Here is a 26,115-nt window from a genome sequence, read left to right on the forward strand (position 1 = left end):
TCTAATTGTATTTCCAGGACCAACTTATTTGAAAGCAATGAAATCAATTACACAAGCCTTTTCAATAGAATGAATGTATAAGGCTTTTTTCAACATGGTAGATTAATCTTTTTTGATAATTTCAATGTTCTTTAATTAACTAAGAGATAATTGCACTTGCATTTTCTTATTAAATTAGCCCTTGAGCTAATATTTTTTCAGTTTTGAATATTTTAGATGTAAAAAGGGCTAGGACTTCATTTTTAGGGTTTTTTATGCAAGAGTAAAATATCTTTGTGTGAGAAACATCTCAATTAACATAAAGACAGTTTTCAGCAAAGGTTCTCAAATACTCAAAGGCAAGGAAACTTTATGCTTTGTTAACAAAACAATGATTGCAAAGTACACTGAGAACTGCTGGTGTTCCACAGCACTGCAATCGCTGGGGGAAAATCTCCCTGCAGCCTTGAAAGACCCACAAAAACAAGAGCAAAGTCAGGTGGTGGAAGAGCTGGCCCAGAGGGGCTGTGCAATCTCCTGTCCCTGGGAATTGTGGGGACATCTGTGGACAAAGCCCTGGAGACCTGCTCTGTCAGGGTTAACTCTCTTTCAGGAGGAGGCTGAGCTGGAGATCACCAGGGCTCTCTTCCCATTGGAAATAGCTTGTTCTTCTGTAGGAACTCTTCACTTTTGTTATTTTCCCTTACATTTCAATGATATTTCCCACAGAAGACTTATCTACAAGGTAAAAAAAATGGTGTCTTTAAGGCTGTTGTCAGATCTTGCCCCTTTCCTAATGTGAGTTACAGCCAGTTTTGCCTCTGTCACACGACAGATGTGCAGTAGGGAGCTTGGTCTGTGACTGCAGACACCTGTGAGCTCAGGCTGGTCTTTCTTCCTGTTATTGCTGCAGATCTCTTACCATCACACTTTTGGTTTATAACCTTACCATCACTATTCTGTAGTCAAGGCCTTCCAAGGAATTTTTAAAACTGAAAAAATTTGAAAACCATTGGTCTAGAGAATTTCAGAGAGAAATTATCTTTCTTAGTGAGCAGAGCCTTATAAGCAATCTCTTTTCAAAGTTAAATTCCAGCTGTCTCTGGATCAGAAAGACTGATCTTTTCACAAATAAGTCATATGGTGTTCTGCACAAGGCCATCTTCCAGACTGAGTCCAGTTTATCAGTGCATTTTCTCAACAACCTTGCCTTAGAGAGAACAGGAGAATTTCCACAATAGTGAGACAACAAATATGGTACTTAACTTTTCAAATTAAGATCTTCACTCTGCAAACAGAATCACAATTTTATTTCCTACAAGAAGTCTTAAGTGACAGGGGATAGAGAAATGTTCATATAAGATTCTGATTGAAGAAACTAGAGATTAATATTAGTTTGAATAATTTTATTTCATTACTGGCTATATAGTGAGATTGTTTCTGAATTTTTGTCAATAAAAATATCAAAGGTCATTTGTAGCAGATTCTCTGTGCTTGGATAGTTCTTTTCTCCCCTGGGAGCTAAAACATTATTTTAAAGATTCATAACAGGGCTGGAAGGGACCTCAAGAGGTCATTTAATCCATCCTCTGTTCCAAGGCAAGATCAAACATATTAATCTTGACAGATATTTGTCTAGACTGTCTTTTTAAAAATTTCCAATTACAAGGATTCCAAAATCTCTCCAGGCAATTTATCCAAATGCATTGCTATCATTACCTTTAAAAGTTGGGGTTTTTTTTTCCTACTAACTGATCTTAATTTTCTTTATTGCAGGTTAAATCCAAAACTGCTTGTTTAATTGTCATTGACAATGAACTTCGATTGTTTCCTTCCTCTGACAGATCTTTTAAAAATGCAAACTTCTTCCCAGCCATTTGCTCCCATCTTGTCATCCTGCCTAAACACAGTACCTTGAACATATAGAAGTTAGACTACATCCTAATTTTTTTCCAAACATTGTTGGCCAATTTTGATAATTTCTGTAGAGTTTCTCCAGGGAGCATCTGCTCATGGGCTTAATCCCCTGCACGTACCAAGGAAGGTTGAACAAAGATGTCTCCAGGCACCTCAGAAGGTTCTCCTTAAATTCTCCTAGAAATTTGCTTTCTTCCCTTTATTTAATAAGCTGGTAATATTTGATGACTGTGATATGTTTCTTACCTGATTAGCTGCACAGCAGCTACCCAGAAAGTTATTAGTTCCTTGCTGACATGGGCTTATTCCCTTCTAAGCTAATGGCAATGAATCCAGGATTTACTCCTAAACATCCTAAACAACTTCCCTGAGGTAGAGCTGTGATGCAAAGTTATCTTTTCTGTTCCTTCCATGAATATGCATAACCCAGGACAGAAGAGGATACAGGTAATCAATCACATTTAAAGCCCTCAATTGTGTAAATCAATACAGTGGTTTCAGAGATGCATGAGAAGAGTTAAACAGTGAAAGAAAGCTGGAAAGAGTTTGTTTGGGTTTATTCTTTGTTTTTAGAAAGTTTTATAATTAGTGTTGGGGCATACTGGGCACTGAATTCATTTCCTAGTATCACACATAAAAGCAAGCTGAATTCCTCTCAGTGCAAAACCAACCTCAAGCTACCTTGACAACAAGATAACAATAACCCTGTAATTTCAATTGTTCACTCTTTTTTTATGGGTTCTGTATCTCAGTGAAGTCTCATCTTCCCAGCCCAGTGCCATAGGCTAATAATCTGTAACAAAACTCACCCTCAAAAAATGTCAGATATAATGAAAAACACAACTTCACAGATGAGAAAGTTGGCCCTAGCTAAATCCTAAGGGCCCTAGCTCTCAGATTCTGTAGGTTCTGCTGTTTCATCTTCTAACCCTGAATTAGAAGGCTGTATGAAATTGAACTATTCCTGCTTCTTTCTACTGAATCACTCATTCCTCATCAAAGAACAACTGACTTCCAAAGATTGAAAATTCCATTGCCAGTTGAGAAAAAATGACCTCAGCAGTTGAACCCAAAACTTGACCACCCACCCTCATGATGTGCCAAGTGATATTTTTATTAATGAAGACATAGTTCTTCAATTGCCACTTACAGAATTTGAGTGGTTATCACTCAAAAATGATAAAGTATTTCCTCCCACTTAGGTAGGAATTGGAATATTTGGATTTGTGAATAAGCATTGAACCTTAACTCTAATGGCCTTTGATACACTACAAAAGTTGAAAAGTTTCATTTTAATTCGTGTTAAAACAATTATTTTCTGTCAGCAATCTAAAAAAAAAAATCACCCCAAACCACTTCTTTGCTCTTGGCTTTTTCCCTGTCTAGTCTAAGCACTGAAAATGTCAAGTTTTCTCACTAATTAAACATGTCTGTCTTAGACTCCACTTCTATCTTTCATCATAATGGTGCAGAGTTCCAGGGAGACATTATATATTCATGTTTTCAAATATAAGATGTAAAAAATACAAATATAAATTTAATGCAGAAATCTCTTAATGAGCAAAGCAATTATGACATGGGAAAAATGAAGGAATTAGCCTTCTAAAAAGTTCTCAGTATTTATGGGCCCAGGGCTTCAGAGTCTGGTTAAGACAAATTTTTATGCAGATCCTCTGCAAAGAAGTAGAAGGGAATGTGAGTTATTAGTGGAAGTCAGGTAAAATGTGTCTAAAGAGAGAGGATAGGATGACAATTAAATTTATAAGATAAATTATAAAATACTCAATTTTTAAGACTGGGACTGAAATCTTGTAGGAAAATATCCTTGATATTTCAGTTCTACTGTCAAAAACCCAACAAATCAATAAACAAAAAATATTACAGCAACAACATTTCCTAAAACTTCCAAACTTTAGCAAAAAAGGCTTTGTAAAGTCCAGGTTTAAAAATGGCTGAAGCTTCTTGGTGCTTGTGTAATATCTCCTAGGTTATAGCAGCAGACAGATTCATAGCATAGATTCTCATTTTGCTGCCTTTTGTCATTTTCTTTGAGGTCCCTGTGTTTCTAGTGATTATTATGATTAGTAAACTGAATTTAATAAAAATGGAAAATATATATTGTTAGTATTTTTCATAAAATAAGGAATAACCTATGAAAGGAGTAGAGTGTATTTCAATGGAAAGGAACTGTAATCACAGAATAAATTCAAAAGGTCATCAAATGTGATATATGAGCAACTGGGAAAATTAGATGGAGAAGAAACAAGAAATTTTAAAATTCTTTCAAGTAAAAAGGATCAGAGTAAAGCATGGAGAGCCATCCTTGCTCCCCCATTATGGGGCACTGGCTGTCCAGGGCCAGCTGGAGGCTCAGACAGGGCTGTCCTGGCCATTCCACTGCTCTGCTTGCACAACTGCAGGGTCTCCATTGCAGCATGCAGCACAAGGAAAGGGCCACCTGCGTGTCAGGGCTGCCAGAACAGGGAGGGCTCCTGAGCACACTCAGGGCAGACGTGAGCCTACACAACAGTGAGAGCTGAGAGAGCACAGGGAGCTGCTCTGCACCTCCCACCCAGGACGTGGCTCCTGGACAAGACCTGAGATCAGGCACTGTCGTCCCCTCACCTGGAAGGAGCTCTGCCCCAGCCCTGCCTGCTCCCTCTTGCACAGCCCCACACAAAGAGCTTCAGCTGGGGAACAGATGTTCAGCTGATTGCACAGCACAGCTCAAAATGCAGGCCTTGGAAAATCTCAAAAAAACAAGCATTTGCTGGCCAGACATGCTGTGGAAAACTCTGCATTTTGAGCAGAAGCATGGCACATAACTTTAAGAAACAGATATGAGGAAGGTACCAGACAGACAAGCATTGCCATGTGGGCTGGCTGTGGTCTTCTCTAGGTCACCATCTCAGCACTGAAATGGTGCCCAAATCTTAGTGCAGCACTGAAGAATTGGCACACAACAAACCCCTGGGGACCACTGCCTTTCAACCTATCAGACTTTCCTGTAAGGGAGCCCTTAAGAGAAGCTCACCCGTGCAGGAGCAGAGCACATCCCTCAAAGCAGAGCTGCACCCTGGCACCTTCACCTTCCATTCCCATTTCTCGGTGGTGCTGCCCAGTGAGTCCCACGGGAGCGGCAGTGGGCTGGGAAGATCAAGTGCTGCATGAAATGAAAATGTCGCAGATTTAGCAGGCAGTATGTGGGTACAAAGAAGGTACAGAGTTGTGCAGTGGTGGGAAAAAAAGAGTGAAAATATGAAGTGACATTTAGGGCAAGAAATGAGATTAAAGGGGTGTTTGGTCAGGGCTAACAGAGGATTTAAAGGAGAAATTACTCAAGCACTAGTGAAAGAGAAAAAATATGTTATAGCTAGATTATTAATGTTAAAAAAAACCAAATCATTCTGAGAATTTTAATCTTAAAATATTTTTCAAAGTACCACTCATCTATTAGACAAATCAGTCAAGCATTACTCCTGAAAATCCAATAATGGCTTCTGATTGTGATAATTAAACTACTAAAATAATTAACCTCTTCTTCTGGTATTAGTTTCATCATCAACACCTTCTTTATATATTCATATTCCATCTTTCTCACCACAATAAGTATCTTTAAGAGCAGCAAGCGAGTCACTCAAATTCTCAGTTATAAATTCCATTTATGAGGCCTTCATGCCTTACCCTCTCTGTTGACTGTTTTCTTTTAAATCCTTGCCAGTTTTTAACAAGCTGACATGCAACACTACAGAAATTATTGGGTAGTTCCTACACCCCTCCAGCCACCTTTCCTTTGAACTGTCAGTCTCATCCAACTGGAAGGTCACTGTCCAGTTTTCTTCCCTGTATCCTCATCAATTTTAAGTTCTTTTAGCATATCATTCACTTGTGAAATATGTATTTTTGACCCTTTCAGTGGGAGATGTTACTTCACCTTCTCATGGATATGGTTTATTTCCCCTGCACAATCAATATTATTCAACAATGTTCTATTTTCTTCAAAATATTTTTACTCACATCAATCACATGTTTCTCTTCTCTCAGGATTTCTCTGGTTTCTGATTTAATAACCTTAGTTGGCAGCATAAAATCTCCCATCAATAAGATTCTTTCCCAGACATCTCTCCTGAGTGATTATTCTCTCTGCCATCTTCTATTCTGACTCACTCTCTTGATTTTGTATGACCACTTTCAAATTTTTTTATTAAACATTTTCTTTGGGCTCCATTTCTGTCCTCACTAATCATAAACACTTTGTCTGAGAACCATTTTCTTTTGTGCTCCATTCCTTCAGCACAAACATTCTCAGCTATGCCCATGAGGGTACATCAGTAACTTCTCACTTAACACTGATCTCTCACCCTCCTTCAGCTTCAGCAGAGTTTGAAAATGACTATTGACATCAGCTGTATCTGTTCCAGCAGTAACTCAGTGACATCTCAGGACTCCAACTTCTTAACTTTTAATTAAAATGTAGATACATACATTCAGATCTCTGCACCACAGATTTCTCCAGGATAAATTCTGCAGCTCTAGATGAAAACTCTCTCTTTTCACTAACACAGAGTCATCTACTTTCTTGAGTGGTACTTTGATAATCTCTGAACAGCCTCTTTAAAAAGAAGGAACAGTGGTTTTGAATTGACATGCTACAGCTACAGCATATTTTATTGCTACAATAAACCTGTAGCTATTAAAGAAATTAAACAATGAGTATGATGTGCTTGAGCTTTTAGCAAGTGCATGTGGGTTAGTTATTTTATGATATCTGACTCAGCTGCTTCTGATGAACTGACCAGAGAGAATACCCATATTGCTAGGAGAGCACTTTCAGTAGACTCAGAAGAGAAAACAGACACAAACTGAACTTTCCTTTCCTATTCCCAGGGTCACTAACCTAGTTTAAAGTGATGTGACATCACTAGAGAAAAGAGAAATCCTACCTGAACAGAAATTTTCCCCTGTTTATTACATGTCAGCCAGAACCAATCCTGCAGGCATACATGCCCAGGCGCATCTGTGTTTATGTGAGGAATGCAAAAACAGTAGGAATGTGGGAAAACTGTCTCAATGAGTATTTCCATGACTGTGATTACAGCCAGTAAGATCCTGTGATCCTTTCTGAAGGATAATGAGTAAAGCCACCCAAAACACAAAGTGAGGGTAGATGGCTGGTAAAATGTCCAACTTGTCAATTCTCAATTATCACCCATGACTTATGTCCATTTATACAGAATCAGGACAGTTTTTTAAGTAAGAACAAATTAAACAGTACATAAGGAAATGTCACCTAAGACCTGGGACACCAAAAGAATAGAGGTGAAAAATCAGGAAACTATATTACCAGAAATTTAGGAAACACTTCTATCCTAAAATTTATTTTTAATAGAATTCTTTATGATCATATTTTATTCTAACTGACACTGTGATGTTTTAATTGACCTTCTGCATATTTGTCTTTCCTCTCCCTAATTATTTATGATGACTGGGCATGTAGGGACTATAAATGATGAATCAATTTTTCCCATAATTACTTTTGAATTTTTTACTATCTGCAATATACAAAATCCAAGGTCACAAAAGTTGCCACTTATTGGTAATTATAGGTCTCCATTTTTCATATCCTAAAATCTGAATCTAAACATGGAAAAATGCCAAGTATTTAGAGAACTGAAAGGCCTTAAACAAATTTCTGGATGCCAGGCTTTGCTTTGGGAGGGAAAAAAATGGAACAAAACCTGCCTCTAAGGGACTATGAACATCTTACAAAAACAGTCTGCCTCATTTAAGCCTTCCATGTTTATTAGGATGTCTGCTCACATGCTCTGAACTTCAGTGTGCTGATGACCTTACTTACAGAAGCACCCATAAACTTCTGCTCCATTTCTGCTTGCACTGAAAAAGGAAGAACTTTCTGCACTCAGAATTACAAGCTTTGAAGATGGTAAGCTAATTCAGAAAGAAATTTCATATTCCAGTGATAGTTTGGACATGGGAAAAAGTCACTACAGCAATAAAAGAAAGAGTAAAACAGTTGAATAGATAAAATGTCAACTATTACAAAGATGTTACAGCCACCCATAAGGGTCTAGAAACTACTGCCATAAAAATTGGCAAACTTCTATTTACACAGGGTAAAAGGGCAAATTTAATGGACTGAATTATGCCCATTAATTTGTTTCATTAATTCCATTTTATAGCTTTGTGAAGATTTTAATAGAAGATTTAAGATGTGGCATGCGCTTAATATATCTGGTATTTAGCAACTGTTCAGACCAGTAGATTCATTTCACTAGGCTTAAAAGACTGTAACAAAGCTGGCCTGCATTTGGACACACACATACAGAATTTTTATAATTCTTTTTCAAACAAAGCAGTTTTTTCAAAAATTCCCTATCACAATAACAGCTAGAAAGCATTTAGTAGGTGTTAGTGAATATTCTAATTTTTAAAAAAACCTTTTCATCGAGTAGTGAGAGCAAAGCAACTATTACATGTACTTTTTCATCTTTGATGTGATAGGAAATGACATTAGAGTCAGGTGTGGAAAATGAGATGTAAAAAAAAATCCATTTAACAAATCGGCAGGATTGACTTACCCTTCAAATATATTTTATTACATTATAAACATATCTGAAGTCCTATACCCATTATGTGAAATGCTTTACTGCAATGACATTGTGAAGAGAAAGTTTCTTCACAAAACATGGCCATCATAGGGTTTGTAACCCTTTTCTAACCTTTCCCTTAGATATGCTCCTTTTGGGCTTTTCCACAGAGTTTCCTTTACACAAATATTCTCTCATTAATCTAAAGGCCCAGGGATTATTTTGCAGAGTTTGAATACTAAAAACCCACTAAAGACCTGAGTAAGATGAAGCTCCATTATTTGTAACTAAAGCCTTTTTTACACTGATGTTTATACAGTCGTAAGGCACTGTAAAGCTCCAACTAAAGTGCAAGCAGTTGTGATATATGTGCCCCATTTATAGTATATGCAGATCATTTGTCAGATGCACTAGCAAATCTAATTAGATGTTGTGTTTTGTATTAATGTAAAGAAATACATTTCTTCTGTGGTGCATTTTTTTTCCCCAAGGAAGTGTAAGAATTATACTGTTTGTGTTGCCCACATTAAAAGCAGTTATAAAATAAGTACCTATGATAATTTGAATAAAAAATGCCTAAAGATTTATTATTCAAAAGCAATGGAAAGAAGTTGTTGGATTGGATTATCAAGAAGTTACCATAAAAAAAATTACAAACAATTAAACTATCAAGGGAAAGGATACAAATTATTGCATGGGGATTTAGAGGCATAGACATGTAATGAACTGTAAATTAAAGTCATTTATAAGGTACTACTGGAAACCATATATAAAAACAACTGCTTAGTCAGCAAAGGTGAGTTAAACTATTTGCCACTGCAAGAAAAAATCCATAGATTGCCCACTGCATACTTGTCAAATGTTGGCTGTCTTCAAAATATTCAAAACTATTACTGTGTCCCAAAGACAGCCACTGAGTTCACTGTCACTGCAACACTCCCAGCCACTTTCCCTGCACAGGTAAAAGAGGACACAGCCAAAAGTCTCACTGGGTGGATATACACAGTTCCTTACCACACCCTCTCTGCTCCCCCTCACTGTTAAAAAGTCAATTATATATGACAATGATGGTGAGGGAGGTGCTTTGGGGAGAGCAACAATCTCACAGATCTGAGGGATAAAAACAGGGACTTAGGGAAGTGCAGCTCTCCTCCTCCCTCAGGGAGGATTTCACATTAGAGTACCTGGTATGGACCTCAGGGATCGCCAGCCAGTCTTTAAAAGATTCTTGGGTTTGTTTTACTTTTGTGTTATCTCGTTATTTAATGCAACTGTGTATAGTAATGCCTGTCTTGTACCATTGCCCTAAAATGTTCTGAATTTATACTCATTAACAATTCCATTTCATAACAGCATATCACTTAGGTAAAGATGCTATCTGGTGGTATATAAAGGGTCATAATGGAAAGCACAGCAAGAATCCTCAAATATCAATGTTATTTAATTTTTATTAAGATATAATAAAAATGCTATGTTCTTAAAATACAGTGGAGAGAAAGAGTAAAAGAAGTCATTCTCATGGAGTCAAGATTTGCCACGAGAGTCATTCTCAGATTTTCTCTTGTTATGGCTGCTTCAAGTTTTAAAAATATTCTGAAAAGCTGCAGAACTATTGAGAATATAAAATGTATTATAGCTTAATTATTTCTTCCTAAAAACCTTATACAATAGAAGACAGGAACATATGCTTTTAATTGCCTTGCTGGAAATTGCAAGAATAAGGCATATGAATAAATAATATATTAAATAGAAAGTGATTGAATGGTTACCATGGTTAAGGTCTGCAGGCTTTTTATACTGAATGGTAAATAGTTAAATATCTATATATACTCCAACAAGTGGACAGAGCAGGAAGAAATCAGCCACATAGATGTAGGTTTCTTCCTCCTCCTTTTAACTTGTTTCTATAACTCTCTTTCTTTCTTTAGTGCTGTTATCCTCCTCCCCTCTTTGAAGAGAAAAGTGAGGGTTATTTTTTCTTCTAAAAAGAAAAATGATAAAGTGAAGATTGTGGGCTATCTGTAAACCCATATTTCAGTTGGATGTGAAAAACTCTCAGTATTTCATACACATTTTGTTCGTTAGTAGAGGAATGTGATTTCAGACAGTCATTATGTGTTACAGGTTTTATTATTTGCCCCCCATAAATATTATACCAAACCAACAGACAAAAGTCCTTAGAATTAAATCAAAGCAATTCTGCTTGTGAGTGCAATGGCATTAAAATACACACCTTCAGAAGAAGATATAATCTATGAATTTTATGGTCAACCAAAGCAACTTGTCAAGCAAAGTGAAATAATTCAGTTATTTGAATAAATAACTCCTATAAAGGAGACCTTCCACATTTGACTATATAATACTATTAGAGAATATCTTGTCTTGCCTTTCAGCTGTGCTGACACACGGTTAATAAACTGGAAATAGCATTTACCTCCATGCAGGTTATAAATTCTTAGGAACTCAAGTCATTTATTTATTTAGATGGTGATATTGGATTTAGTTGCCTCATTTCAGATACATGAAAGTTGCTTGGAATCACTCAAAGCTGGATATTGCACTTAAATGATTTAAAATCATTTCACAAGAAAATTAAGTGTGAAGGGAAGTGTCCCGTTTTCAGAACTGTCTATCCACAATTTTTTTTAAAACAAATATTTACAGTCCTATGGGATGTCTAGACTCTCACATTTGACAAAATTTTCTGAAGAAGAATTAATGATAAGACACACCACTCATCCTAAGTATTGGCTCTTCAAATTGCTACAGTTACACAAAATGACTCATGCAATTGCAATTTGCTCGGGTCCTTTTTTTTTTTTAATGTATGTATCATAGAAAACAAATCATTTTTTGCTAAACGGTGATTTCCTTTACCTTAGACAATATTTACATGACACCTTTTTTTTTTTCTAGAATATCTGCCTTCCCTCTAGATGTAGAAGTGTTTTTGCAATGCCCTGCCTCTACAGCCAAGATTGATTTGTGGAGAATGGCCTGGCAAGTAAAAGGAGGGGAAGACACTTTTTAAATCTGTCATGGGCATTTCTTCGTCTTCTGTGGTATTTGAATTGTGTGTCCTTTCTGACAAAAAGGCCATTGCCTGCTGTGAAATAGATCAATGGGTGATATTGTGCAGTGATTGCTATTTGTTTAAGAGAAATCTCACTGACTGACCCACTTCCTGTAATGCATAAAAAATAAATGACAGAAGTAATATTTTTCTCTTGTTTCACTTTCATTCATCCTATTTGATCAGCACTGAACAAAACTGACATCTCATCAAACCCAGAAGTGTATTTCTGCAGCAGGTTCATCAGAGGGTGGCATTTAAAACACAGACATTGCAGGAACAAATGTATTTGCTGGCTCTGTCCATGGATGTAAACCTGACCTTTATCCTGTAGATTTATTGACACCGTGTTGCTTTGTATCATATTTTATTACTATGTGAACAGCCTGGAAGGTCCTCCCTGTAAAACCATTCCTGATTTCTATATTTGAAAATGTTTGTGTCTGTAATAGATTCATCTAAAGATTGAGAAAACTTTAATGTGTCTTAATCTTACATAAACCAAGATGACTTAGCTACACTTTTTAAAAATGCCTCCACATTGGTTTGTGTTTTGGTGACACCAGCTCTTAGGGACACCAGGCAAGGAGAGCAGCATCACTGAAGAGTATTTTCCTATAGTCCCTTTCACCACCCCACAAAGCCTATGTGACAGTAATCATGTTCCAAAAAAGAACCTATTACAAAGAACCTATTAGTCTTGTGATTAGTATTTACAGGTGTAAAATAGTCAAATAAACTCCCTGTACAAAACACAAACTAGGCTCCAACAGCTACATTTCTAAAGTGGCAATGGATTTACCTTGTTGTGATGCAGTATACTGCCACTTTGTTCCTACAATCACCTAGGAGACACATAAGCCCCTTAATAAACAGGGTATTCTAAAATTCTTTGGATTGATACCTAACCATTTTAACTATAACAAGCATACAGATAACAGGTCTGTGAGTAAATATTTTGTTCTGCATGGGGAAATTTTGATGAAAGCAAATAAAAATTAACAAAGCAAATTTGAATCATGCTGAAAAAGCACATCTTTCCAACTAATTGGCAAAATAACAGTTTGTATTTCTTCAGTATGCTCTTTTCCTAAATCCCCTGGAAGCTTTCCAACAAGCCAGAACACTGAAGCACCATGCTGCTGAGCCCTATGTGAATCACATCTGTGTCGTTGTTTTCAGCCTTCTAGGCTCGAACATACTGAAAGAGTCAATGCTTGGCAGTAAAACAAATAGGCTATTTTCCTTAAAGAAAGAAAAATCTATTATTCTTGTGCTGAAGTCTGAAATCCTAATATTTACCCTCAACTAAATTATGTGTAATTGAGCACTAACATAAACCAACTCCAGATTTCCCTCAAAACCATTGTTTCCTTTCTTAAAATAGAAGTGGAAAGCAAATTAAAATCATGTTTTCATTCCTGCATTAATTGAGGATAAAAGATTAGAGCTCAGTCCTTGAAGTCAAGAGATAAACGTGGGATGGATAGCATAAAAGGGGCATTTCCACTTGTCTGCTAAGTGTCTGAATCTGCACAGACATCTGTAGCTAGGCAGTTGCCTGAAATCACTTTACAGGCAATGGAATGAAATGGGCATTTATAGAGGGCAATTTCTCTGACATACAATATCATCTTTATGTGAGATACAGTAAACCAAGGCATCTTAAAGGTAAATCTTCAGGTAAGTAACGGTTCAGGTAAAGCCAAAGGTCACATACACTGATTTCAGTGAAGGTCTGGACTTACATTTTTTCTCTTTGAGTGAATTTTAGAAATTTAAAACAGAGCTTTTCTAAGCAGCAATATAAAATAAACAACATCACAAAGTCAGAAGAAGGAAGGTACAGATTTTTTTACACACACACAAAAGACATTCATTAGATTTAGATTTCTCTAAATTTCTCACTTTTTAGATTTCACAGAAAATATAAGCACAAAATGTAAATTTCAGTCTATATAACTAAGACATCCTGTATTTAGTCATAGAATATCACAGAATATATAGATATTAATAGACTATCCCAAGTTGGAAGAGACCCACAAAGATCTTTGAAGTTCAACTCTTGTTCCCTCACAGGACAGCCTAGCAATCCCCCCTGTGCCTGACAGTGCTGTGCAAACTCTTCCTGAGCTGTCAGGCTGGTGCTGTGCCCACTACCCTGGGTTGCCTGTTCCAGTGCCCAGCCACCCTCTGGTGAGGAACCTTTTCCTGATATCCAACCTGAACCTCCCTGAGACAGTTTCATGCCATTCCCTCAGCTCCTGTCACTGTCACACGGAGCAGAGACCAGTGCCTGCCCCTCCTGCTCCCCTCTCCAGGAAGCTGTACCTGCACTGAGGTCTCCCCTCAGTCTCCTCTGCTCCCGGCTGGACAGACCAAGTGACCTCAGCTGCTCCTCATATGGCTTCTCCTCAAGGCCCTTCACCATCCTCATGGCCCCCTCTGGACACTCTCTAATGGCCCAATGTCTTTGCTCTAATGTGGCCCCTTTTGGACACTCTCTAATGGCCCAATGTCTTTCCTTGTGGCCCTCTTTGAACACTCTCTAATGGCTCAATGTCTGTCCTCTACTGTGGCCCCCTCAGGACACTCTCTAGAGGCTCAGTGTCTTTCCTTGTACCCTCCTCTGGACACTCTCTAATGGCTCAATGTCTTTCCTCTGTTGTGGCCTCCTTTGGACACTCTCTAGTGGCTCAGTGTCTGTCCTCCATGGTGCCCCAAAGCTGTCCCAGCCCTCAAAGTGAGGCCACCCCAGCTCTGAGCAGGGTGGGACAATGCCCTGCCTGGCCTGGCTGGCAGTGCTGGGCCCACGGCCCCGTTCAGCACAGCCTTTGTGCCAGGGGCTCACCCCTTGAGCCCCATGTGCCAGGGGCTCACCCCATGTGCTTGTCCCACTGAATGTGGCATACTTGACACTGCAAGAGAGAGTACTGAAAGCTTTGCTGAAATCCCAAAGGATTACATCAGCTGGCTTCCCTTCATTAATACTGGCAGCGCTTTTCCCTTTGCAGATACTATGGGAAACAGGAGAAGAAAATGTTACCTTCAGAAGTAAGATCAATTAATACCATTTGATACTTAACTGGTTTTTTGGAAAGAAAACACAAACAGCTCCAGTAGTTCCTGTAGAGCCCCATCTAGCTGGAATGAGATAGAAGTGTTTTCAGTTTAAGAAATAATATCTATTGATTAGACATGATCAATATTACTTTTGAAATGTTCTGAGAAATTCTGGTTTTTTCCAGAGATATTTTTGTACCTCAAAAAAAGAATTTTATTTTGCTGTAAATACCGCTTTTTAAAATTCAAAAAGAATTTTCTTTCTCAAAAAGAAACTTCCTAAAATGCTGATCCAGATGAACCATTTATTGCCCTAGTTTGTTTGTTCATCATAACAATGGCAAATGAAGTGTTTAAGACTAAGACTCCCATAATACTTCATTAAAATTGAAGGTCAGTACCTTACTCCGGGATGATGTTCTCCGTGCCTAATTATGAAGCAACAACTCAAGTGATGAACAAAAGTCAATGTAAAGAAGATAAACTAGATGACTTGACTACTTCTCTCCAGACTCATTTGAATTTCTCTTTTGACCTCTTATAGAGAAGCAAGGAAGTACTAGAAATGTAGTCTATAAAATAGAAGAGATAGATGATGAGAAGATGAGAGGAAGGATGCTGACCATCTCTGCTGATCAATGAAACAGGACAAACAGATATATTTTGTAATTCAGAAACCTCATTAGAATAGAAAATAGCTACAGCAGTCATATTCACATATAAGGAATATGACTTGCAAAAACAGATGCTTTCTCCATCATCTGCATTCTGTATCTAAAAATGTCTTTAAACCCTCCTCTTTAGTTTACTGCTTGATTACCATCAGATTTAATATTTGTCACAATTACATTCTATGAATAAGTTCAAGCCCATTTTCATGTGAAATGCTTAGATGTACAGCCAATTAGACATGACCATGAGCTCATCACATAAAACTTATTAAGTAGCAAACTTAGTTGAAGTGATAATGATATTGCCTGTTGAGACTTGCTGGGGGATCCCTGAAATGGATGTTTTAATTATGTTATGAATATACTGTCTAGAGATCACTGTCCTTGTGTCTAGTGGATGAAGCCCAGCAAGCCTATACAAGCAGTTCACATTAGTTTGTCTAAGGATCCAGCAAAATATGAGCAACTTTCACCCAATAAAGTGTTCAAATTATTTGCCTGCACCAATTTTTCCTACAGTTAACATGCAGCTTCTAGAACATGTTTGTTAGCAGAAATGTAATTTACTTAGGCAAAACTTTCATCCTAACAAATGTTCAGTTTTTAGAGTTGGAGTATGTCAACTTTTGGTTAAAATGAAAAAGCCACTGTACAGTGTGTTTTGCCTGCTCAGATCTCTGTGGCCTCTTGCAACTCTGGAGCAGGTTCCTAATGCTGTGTGGCCCTGCCCAGGGAGGTAACTGGCAAACAGCAAAGAGTGGCTGGAACACAAGGAGATCGAGAACAATTTAAAAATGGGGAATGTGCTTAGGTGCAGGTGTGCATCATCTGAAATCATATTTACTTTTACAAACTTCCTTATCTTCACAGAACTTTAGCTCTGGTTACAGTAATGATTATGAAAATAATTAACAATCACCATTAATTTTATCAAGACAAAAACCAATCAATGTCAAAAGAGAAGTCTTTGGCAGACAACCTTGGACAGACACTGATTTTTACTACCAGGATAACACTGTTTTCTGCAAGAGCCATATATATTTTACTGAGGATATAGCTGGATTTAACAATGACATTTAATATGGACTTTAATCAGATTTACCTCTAGTATTTAAGAAAGTTGTATTCAATTGTCTGCTCTACTGCTTTATCCAACATATCACATTTGAGGTATACTCTGCAAACAGCCTGACAATGATTCCTTGGTTTGGGATCTAGAGGCAAACATTTGCAGATGCTGTTTTATGTCCTGGCTCAATTAGCAGGGAAGGGTTGTGAGAAGCAGTTTTATCCTGGTCCTGATAAATTGCCTGACTAAGCACCCTTTTTGTACTGGCTGCAGATGTTTACCTGACTCACAGATTCATGGAATCTGACAGAGATGACTTTGAGGTCTCCATGTATATACCTGATGTATGCAAATATAATTAATATATTAAATATAAACCATGCTGGGGCAGTAATTACTAAATTCCTTTATGCTTGTAGATATAATGCCAATAATATTTATACAAATCCCTCAGACTATATTTTCTAAACACTATGTGAAATTATTCTCTAAAAGTAGGCAATTATTATGATAAAAATAATAATATTAATAACAGTAGCAGCAAAAAGGAAATTTATTCCTTCTTACTGAAGGAGAGAATCATAAAATGTGTGAGGTTGGAAAATACCACTGGAGTGCTCTGGTCCAAGCTCCCTGCTTGGGCAGAGTGCTGTAGAGCGCGTTAGTCAGGGCTGTGTCTGGTTGGCTTTTGAATATCTCCAGGGCAGGAGACTCCACAAGATCTCTGGGCAGCCTGCAAAGGACATTTTGAAATTCCCTTGATTCACACATGACAAGTAATCCCTGCACATGTGTGTGATGCAGAAGCTTTTTGTCTTCAGTTGCAGAACTTGTCCTCAGACAGGAGAAGGCTTCAAGGACAATTCACCATGGAGTACAAACACACAAGCAGACAAGTGTCAAAGATAAAAGCAACTCAATTCTTACCTCAAGAATGCTGGTAATGTAGTATGGTTTTGGTCACTTATCATGCCTAAACCAGGCTTTTCATGGAAAACTGCAGTTCCAAGACAAATAGCAACATTGATAACTAGAAGGTAGAACAAAAGTAAAAGAAAAATCACTGATGGTAGGGAATAATTATATCCTCAACAGAGCAGTGTGTGCAGCTGTAAATAACTGCAGCAAACTCACAGAAAACCATTTTAGTATCTGCTGCTTGGCAATGAGGTGGACCTGGTGCCCTGGAGACCCCAGATCAAGCAGAAGTAACAAAGCAGTTAAGAGGATATTTAACCTACAAAGCAGGCCAACTTTTACATTTGGAAAATCCCCAGCCTGATCCAACCATTGTAACACAAGTTAATTGAAAAGATCAAATTTAAAAAACCCACTTTAACTCAAGAATTAAGGAGAAAAACAGTGCATACTTTAATGCCACATACCATTCAAAAGTATGGCAGTGCAGTGTAGGAAAAGTATATCCAGCAATTAAAAATGTTGTATTTCATTGGAGCAGTTTCTTCTCTTCTTAGCAAGGCAAAAGGATCAGTGAAAGGTATCCTTAAGTGTCTTAAGCCAAATCATCCCAAGGAAGGGAGAAAAACCTATTTAATGTGGCTCAAGGGGTAGGAATAATAGGATGCAACAGAGCAAAGGCTGGATTTGGAAAGGAAATACTGATAATTAGATGTATCTGACCATGTAATAGTCTTCTAAGCATCCTTTTGAAATGCTCTCAATTTAGGGTATTTTTAAAAGGATAAAACTCTTGGAAATGTGCTGTAAAGAACTTTTCTGTATCGACAGAGGAACAGACCAGGTTATGATGCAAGTAGATTTTGTTTATTTAGAACTTTTTTAATTCTATGATTTCTAGATTTCATTTGCTGGAAAAATATGGTTTTCTTCATACTATTTTTTGTTGTTACACTGTTTTCCTGTCACTTCCATCCTTCTTTCAATTTCTTTCTGACATGTTTCACTTCATTGGAAGACACCAGACTTCTATAGTTTTCAGGAAGTTAAAAGTTATATACTCAAGGTTAGCCTGTCTGGAAATTCATTCAGCAACTGAGCAGAAGGAGTTGCTTATCTGTATTTTTTTTCTCTAAATTGCCCATTCACTTTACTTTAGCTAATTGGTATTGTCCTGCAAGACTGCATGGATTTAAACTGAAGGAGACTGTCACAGGGAAAGGAATTAGTAAAGAAAATTTATTAAAAAATAAAGATATATTTCAAAGAGGAACAGAGAAGGAAGCTGCTCATCTCAAAATATTTGCTTTTGTCTCCAAATATTTCCTCTTCTCTCCATGTCCTGCCCCAGAGACTCATAAATACCCTTACTAACATTGTACTAAAATGCTCTAAAGAACAAAATCACTGCTACCAGCACTCCTTGTAAACAGCTGCTAATATCTCAACAAATAAAAAGTCTATCACTATTTTGTACAAGTGCCTCATGCCATTATTGCAACCAATATTACTGGCAAACTATTTCATAGTCAGAGAGGAAATTAACATCAGCATTAAACATTCCAGTAGTTATAACAAGATTAGCTGCAATTTAAAGAAAAGGTATTCCAGAGGAAACCATGAGGAAGCACAAAGAACATATTCTTGAGATCTGAAATTTCTTTTCATCCTCAGCCAAAGGGCAAAGAAATTTTCCACATTTTAGCCAGACCTGAGGTTCACTTTGGGACACTTATCCTTGTTTTTATTTACATAGGTTACATACTTGGATAGATCCAAACTGTACCCTACCATTCTGTAAATTCAATTTACAATCACACTTTCTAAAAATAGACATAAAACATGCAAATGTATGCATACGCAAATTTTTCTCAAATAATAAAAAAAAGAAAACCTAATTAAAAAGCAAAGTTGTGCATGACCAAATTTTAAAATAAAGGCTTACATGCAGGTGCGCTCACACCATAAGCTTAAATTGTTGGCTTTAATCTGCACAGTCACACATGCAAAGTGCATATTTCTATCTGGAAATGGCCATGTAGAAATTTAGAATTACTATTTAGGCACAGTTGTAAAAGCTCTGTGTCTTTTTTAATTGCCTAATTCAGGCTCTTATGCCCAAACAGTTGTGGAAGACATAATAGATTCCCAGCTAAGGAGAGCAGAAAATTCACCAGGGTGATGGCTTAGTCTAAAAAGAAACTAAAGGTATGTATAATAGTTAGTTTGAAATATAAAAATCCTTTAGATTAACATGTTTATTGAAATTAAATTGCAAAATTCAGAAACCTAGAATTATGAATGGTTTTGAGTCTAATTTGACTTATTCTTACATAAGCAAATGCAAATCACACAGAAGGAACATAACCTGGAATATTGGTTTTTTCTTTTAAGAAACATTTTCTTTTTTGTTGTGAAATATTGAAATACTGCAGATTTAATATAAAGTGTAGAATAAAGGTATATAGGAAGAATAAAAGCACAACAAGATTTCGTGAGTTATTTACTCAGTGCCACACAGTAGGTCAACATCAAACAAATCATGAAGGTTCCTCTATCCAGCCACTTGTGCATCAATTTCTGTGTATTGCAATCAATTTTACATCCCAAAATTCCAATCCAAAAGCTTGACTTAGCTGTATATGTCACTTCCCTCTAGGATGCTTTAGCTTTGTTCATCCCTAGCCCTGCCAGGCTCTCCTGGGCTGGGCACACTGAGAGCAGCACCGTGGCTTGGAGCAGGCAAACAGGACACAGGGACGGCTGAGAAATGTTATTTCATGGGCAGAGGGAGCTGCTGTGGCTGGAGGAACGGGATAACCTGAGTTTGGGGTGAGCTGTGGTCCCATCCAGAGAGAGAAGGACAGTGGCAGCGAGGTTCTGAGCAGCCCAGCCACGAGCAGGGGCTGCCCAGAGCAGAGGTGGCACTGCCCTGCCCTGCCCTGCCGGGATCCCTGACCCATCCAGCCTCACCCTCCTGAGCCATGACGACACTCAGCAAAAATTATCCATTTCCAGCATGGGGGAAATGCTGTGAATTAGCACAGGGAAGAGAAAGGAAACTCTCACACATAGGTACAAAATCACTAATTTCCTAATCTCTTATTGTTTAGAGAGTTTTAAACTATTTTTTAAGTGGTTTTCCTTTAGGAGGGTGAAATGGATCATAAATACTAAATTACAGCAGAGACCCTGACCCTTCAAGAATAAACAAAGCTGCAAAAGCATCATTAAATCAGCATTTTGGGGCTGGTATAGAACATGTGTTTTTCTTACAGAAGCACATAATTTAATAAAAGAGCATAAGAAAATCTGCTGGAACACAATATGTGTTACTAAATCAACACAATATCTGCTGCCACGCTATTTGATTAAGCATTAACAAGGAAAAACAGCTTTTCAGTGCTCGGTGATAAAGATTAATCCAAACAGAAGCTACCATAAAAGAACAAAAGTCCAACAAAACCCTTATTGACCAGTTTCAGTCAACCAGTGTAATCCAAAAGATGCAGGGGAGCAAACAGTAAGAAAACATTTCTAAGATGTGGAATACTTCACCAGCTCTTGGACAAACCAAATTCCTATAATCTTACACATTTTATTCATATTTTACTGGACAAAGGCAGATGCTGGACTTTAAAGAAGCTAACACAAAATACTAATATCTAGAAAATATTTCCAGGAGGTGTCTACTGTTAGATACACACACACAAAAATAATTAAAAAATAAAGTGAATTAAATGATCACAATCCAATCTTTGAAGTCCCTCAACGAATGTAAACTTCAGTGAATACAATTCATTAAAACCTAATTACAAAAAAATCAATAGTGCAATTTAGCCCAACCCAAAACTTATTGTAATGCACGGAACATTTGGAAACTCAGGTCTTTATGAACAGGGCTGAAGTGACATTTTATATTACATTGCAGAGTATCTCTGTAAAGCAATTAGCACAGGCTGCCTGCCTTTGCTCAGAAAGGATATTACAATGAGTGGCTCTCGTAACAGTGCATCTGCAAACACCCACTCTCAAGGATGCAGTGGAAAAGGAAATGGCACTACTAACAATAGCCTTGTAAAACCCATTTAAAGGAAAAATCAACTATTCATACCCCAAATACATACTCTTCAGAGTATTTTTATTGCTGTTTGGGGAATCAAATGGCCACATTTTGCTTTTAATTATCTACCAGGAAATCCACTGACAATGTTAGAAAAGGTATAGTCTGGCCTATAGACACTTTTTTTAAGGGAAATCAGACAGAACTGGTTCAGAGTAGCAGTCATCAGCTTTTACTATAATTATTTTAATATTTAAATTTTATAACATTTTTTTCAAAACATTTTAAATGCCCTAAAATGTAACTAAATCACTACTATAATATTTTTAAAAAATGAAATATGATTTAATAGTATAGAATGATAATTTGGTATCACAGATTGCTCTAGAGGGCTCTGAAGCCACACAGTCTGACCAGTCTCTCCTAATGTTTGAGTTTACAATTTTAATCCATAAAAATCCATAAATTCATAAAAATTATAAAAATCCATTTTAAAAATCCAGTCCTTCTCCCAGACTAAAAGAAATGATGCCACATCAGCTCCAAGAACACTGAAGCCACATGAGCACTTGTAGGGCCCAGGTTCTTATCAATGCTTTGCATAGACTGATTTATCCTCTGGCCAGCTGACCTTATTTCAATTATTTCAATTATTGTGATTATGTCATGCTTGGGTAGTACACACAGAGGCCACACAGCAACCAAGCAGAACATAAGCAAAATAAAAATTGAAATAAATGAGGAAAATCACACTGTTTTCTTTAGGATAATCTTCTCAGGGCCCCATCAAAAATGTTCACTGTATCTTCTAATGGTTTGGGGTTTTTTTAAAGATCCCCAAGTTCTCCTCAGAGAAGCAAGGCTGCTCATCTCACACATTCCATCCTACCCTGTCTAATCTACACCAGGAGAAGAAAATTCCAGAAGAGGCTGGCACCATACTGGAGGTGAGGGGTACCAGGCAGAGATCTCTCATGGTCTGGCACAGCCATGGGTCATTCCAGCAGAGGCTGTACCAGATGTCTGATATTTATGTACATTTATATTACACTTAGCTAACCTAAGAGATCACACACAGAAAAACCCCAATAAACCACCACAGACCATCACCAATGCAACAACATCCTTCCATAAACTTTAGCTACTTTATATCATAAGCATGCTTTGATATCCAGTGAGAGCTGAGGGCTTAAAGAACCTCTAATAAGGAGAAATGAGGATCTAAAAATGATGCATGGTGACAATGTGCTAAAAAGGTAAAAAACCTTTCCTGTTCTGGCTATAATTGCAATGGAAATAACATATAAACTAATAAGCTATAACATTTGGAAGAAGCAACTTACAAGGGCAGAGATAACAAAAACACTATTAAAAAAGAACTCGCTAATGTTGCTAATACTTCACAGAGGAAGGTCGAGTCCTTCAATAATTCTGGATAAGTACTCACCAAGAGTTTTCACAGCAACATATTGGCTAGAGCAGTAGAGGCACAGTGTTAAACTTTGAGGCAGAAGATATATTTTAGTGGGACTCCATCACTGCTCAAGGAGGGTGTTATAACAAGCTAAATTTGTGTTTGGTAGCAAAGATAGAAATGCCATATACCTGGGTAGAAGGGAATTGTGAAAAATGCCTCCTCCTCACAAAGTTGCACAGGCAGTATGATTTCTGTCTGGAATAAATAAATACTGAGCTGAAGGACTCAGTCTGTCCATGGGCTAACAAGTTCATATATGCCAGCACAAATTCATTTGAACTCTTTTCATAAGATTTTGGGTGCTTTCATTAACTTTTTGCTACCCTGGGTGCCATCTGAACTGCATACAGAAAATAGCCTGACTAAGGAGTATCAGTGACCTCCCACTTCCAAACAGATTGTTTATTCAGACAACTAAATTAGATTTCAATGCTTACATACAAAATTAATCAGAGAAAACAATGGGTTCAAAATCAAATAACTAAAACTAATCGGGCAGAATGAAAAGAAAAAGCTAATTAGATTTTGCAAGCCATTTTTGTTTCTGAAGAATATAAATATAGTTATATACACTATATATTTATTATACATTTATACAGACCTCACATATGAGGTGCAACTAGGGTTAAGACATTAGCACTTGAATAAAAAAATCAGCAGTTCCTCTGAGTGTATCCTTTGATAAAACAATAAACTCTTCAATCCATCAGGAAGGCTGTGCAAGGTCTTTAAAAGAGCTTTGAAATGTCAAGGTTACATTACAGATGCTGCAGAATTCTGACTTAACAGGAACAGAATTTATTATTTTTTAACAAAACATTAATAAAACACCTATTTAGAGACCATCTGATGTTTTTAAATGAGTTATTGCAGAATAAAAGTTAATAGTGCAAGTAGGATTTCAGCCCAGGGCATATCCTTAAAGGATGATTCAAAGGATGAGCCACAAAATATAGCAGAAAAAATTGCTCATGTTGCCAAAGGGAACTTGGGAAGAATATGCTTCTCCTGAGAAGCTTTTAGAAGATGACACTGGCCACAAGGGACTTGAGCAGTGAACATTTTTTGACTGGACATGTCGTGGCGTGCCTGCACCAATGGAACAGGCAGAGCCAGCCCCTCTGCACGGGTTCAGTCACTCAGAATGCCCAGCAGCTGGCAGCAGTCCAGGGGCTGCTGGGGTATAGAAGGGTCAGCATGCAAACTTCCACAGCTCAGTCACTGGAAATTAGGAAATGGAAACTGATAAATTCAAAGGGCAATAGTGGAACCAGACCTTTATCACTGACTGGTGGTTTTTCTCCAAGGTAAATAAGTTACAAGTTTAGGACCTGTAAGCATTTCCCTTCACTGCCACCCAGCCAACACCTCATTCTTCTCCCTTCTGCTTTCTCTTGCACAGCAACTCACCAGCTCTGTGCAACGTTTTGTGACCCAAAAACTGTTAAAGAGAGAGAAACATACTTCAGAGCCCGGCAACATCACCAAATTGCTCCCAGTTGGAGAGCTCCCTGCTCAGCCAGAGGACACCATGGATCACCTTCTTCAGCCCTGTTTATGCACTGTGTTTATGCACATTGCAAATCCAAAGTATTTTCTGCATTGTGCTTTTGCACACAGCCAAAACAGCGGGCAAAACAGCTGGCACACCATGGTAGAGAGCCCCAAAAGAGGCAGACAGGGGGATCCACTCCAAGCAGCTCACCAAGCCTTGCAGACACACACGATCTGGGACAATGATTCAGAAAGAAATAAATCAAAGGAGAGATAATCACTAGGGTTCCAGGGGGAAAAAAGTCTTCTAAAGAAGAATTTGGAAACAAACAGAGAACAGCTCAGCAATACAGAAAGAACCCATGTTTTTTTTCAGTTTTCAATCTAAATAAAAATAATTCACATTCTAAGGAGACTTAAATTTAGATGAATTTAGTTTATTATGTTTATATTAAATGTGTTAAATCTGCTCAACATCACATTGCAGAGTTATGTAAAAACATTTTGTATTTCCCATATGTGAGCATTGATGAAATGTTCAGGCACATAATGTATTAGTTATGGTTTAAATATATATATATATATATATACACACTTTGAAAGGAAAGAAAATCTGTAGAATAATCAGAAGTCATGGGACACAGAGGGGACCCAAAGAATACAGCTCATGACACCTCCAGTTAATGCAACATGATCTAAACCATAAACATTATCATGTACCATAAAGCACTACAAAGCCACCAAATCCCAACTAGTCCTCGTCACAGCTTCCTCTAGAGCAGTGATGCAATATTTGCATATTTCCATAATTTGAAGATTTTGTTGTTGTTGTTAAAACGTGGAAGCCCTTTCCAATTTGACTGCAATTCAACTCACTTGAAACAAAGTTTAATTAAACATGATTCATTGTGCTTTCCAAGCCAGGTATTTTATGTGTGCTGTGGTAACTGCACACATAATGATTATCAAACCTCCTGCTTCTGAGGACAAAACGTCAGCTTCTGTCATGAGTATATTTTAATTGGTTATCATTTAGAGGATAAAAAAATCCCCATTGAAAAAAACCTGTGAAGAACTACTATTAACTGCATTTGTCCTTTTCTCACACAGAAAATATTTTCTATATTTATTTGAATTGACACAATTTTTTTATTGTTCACTGAATTTGCTTGAGCTGTTTAGCTCAGCTTTAAGGCAAGGTCCTACCTCTGACTCTGCTGGGGCTGCAGTCTCTCCTTAAACTGCATTCTGAATCAGCCATACTTTGATAAATTTATTTAAACTATAGAGGTTGAGCTAAGATGGAATTGGAGTTATGGTTCAGCTGAGTACCCAAGAATTGAAGTATTTAAGTACTTAATATAATTTGGACCCAAAACGTTATTGCATTCAATATCCTCACGAGACTGAGGGTCATTTTCCTGCTTTTAAGCCGGTTACCAATTATTCTTCCATTGTCCTGGAAATATTCCAGAAATCATTGTATAGTCAGTCCTCTGTGTTCTGATAGGCAACGAGTTTTTCTTTTTCATACATCTATTTATTGCAAAAAGTTAACCTTAGACTGAAGGGCTGGCAGATTCTTAGATACCTATAATTAGCTACATTAATAATTTCAAGTGTAATAATTATTTAACAATATTGTATTAATGCTTTAACTATTCCTGAAAAATCAAAACGTGAGGAAGATTACTCTGAAAGTACAACATAGGGAGCAGTCTAATTTTTTTTAATCAGCCACCAGCTCTCTATAAGATTATTCTGCAGCTAATCATTCTGCTGC

The 26,115-nt window shown here is 37.3% G+C and overlaps 1 long non-coding RNA gene across 16 annotated transcripts in view; it reads right to left on the reverse strand.

Annotated features, from left to right (window-relative positions):
- The window catches only part of LOC135279282 (uncharacterized), a 126,688-nt gene that overhangs the window by 55,787 nt on the left and 44,786 nt on the right, over positions 1–26,115 (reverse strand). For 6 of the 16 annotated variants that reach the window (XR_010346569.1, XR_010346568.1, XR_010346567.1 and 3 more), the window contains 4 exons: positions 17,308–17,410; positions 16,988–17,113; positions 15,042–15,212; positions 14,664–14,721 (listed from right to left, as the gene is read on the reverse strand). This is a non-coding gene — a long non-coding RNA (uncharacterized LOC135279282). The remainder of the gene's footprint in view (positions 1–14,663; positions 14,722–15,041; positions 15,213–16,987; positions 17,114–17,307; positions 17,411–26,115) is intronic. The other 10 variants (XR_010346574.1, XR_010346570.1, XR_010346571.1 and 7 more) reach the window with 4 other exon arrangements.

Source organism: Passer domesticus, chromosome 12 (genome assembly GCF_036417665.1).
Source record: "Passer domesticus isolate bPasDom1 chromosome 12, bPasDom1.hap1, whole genome shotgun sequence".
NCBI lineage: Eukaryota > Metazoa > Chordata > Aves > Passeriformes > Passeridae > Passer > Passer domesticus.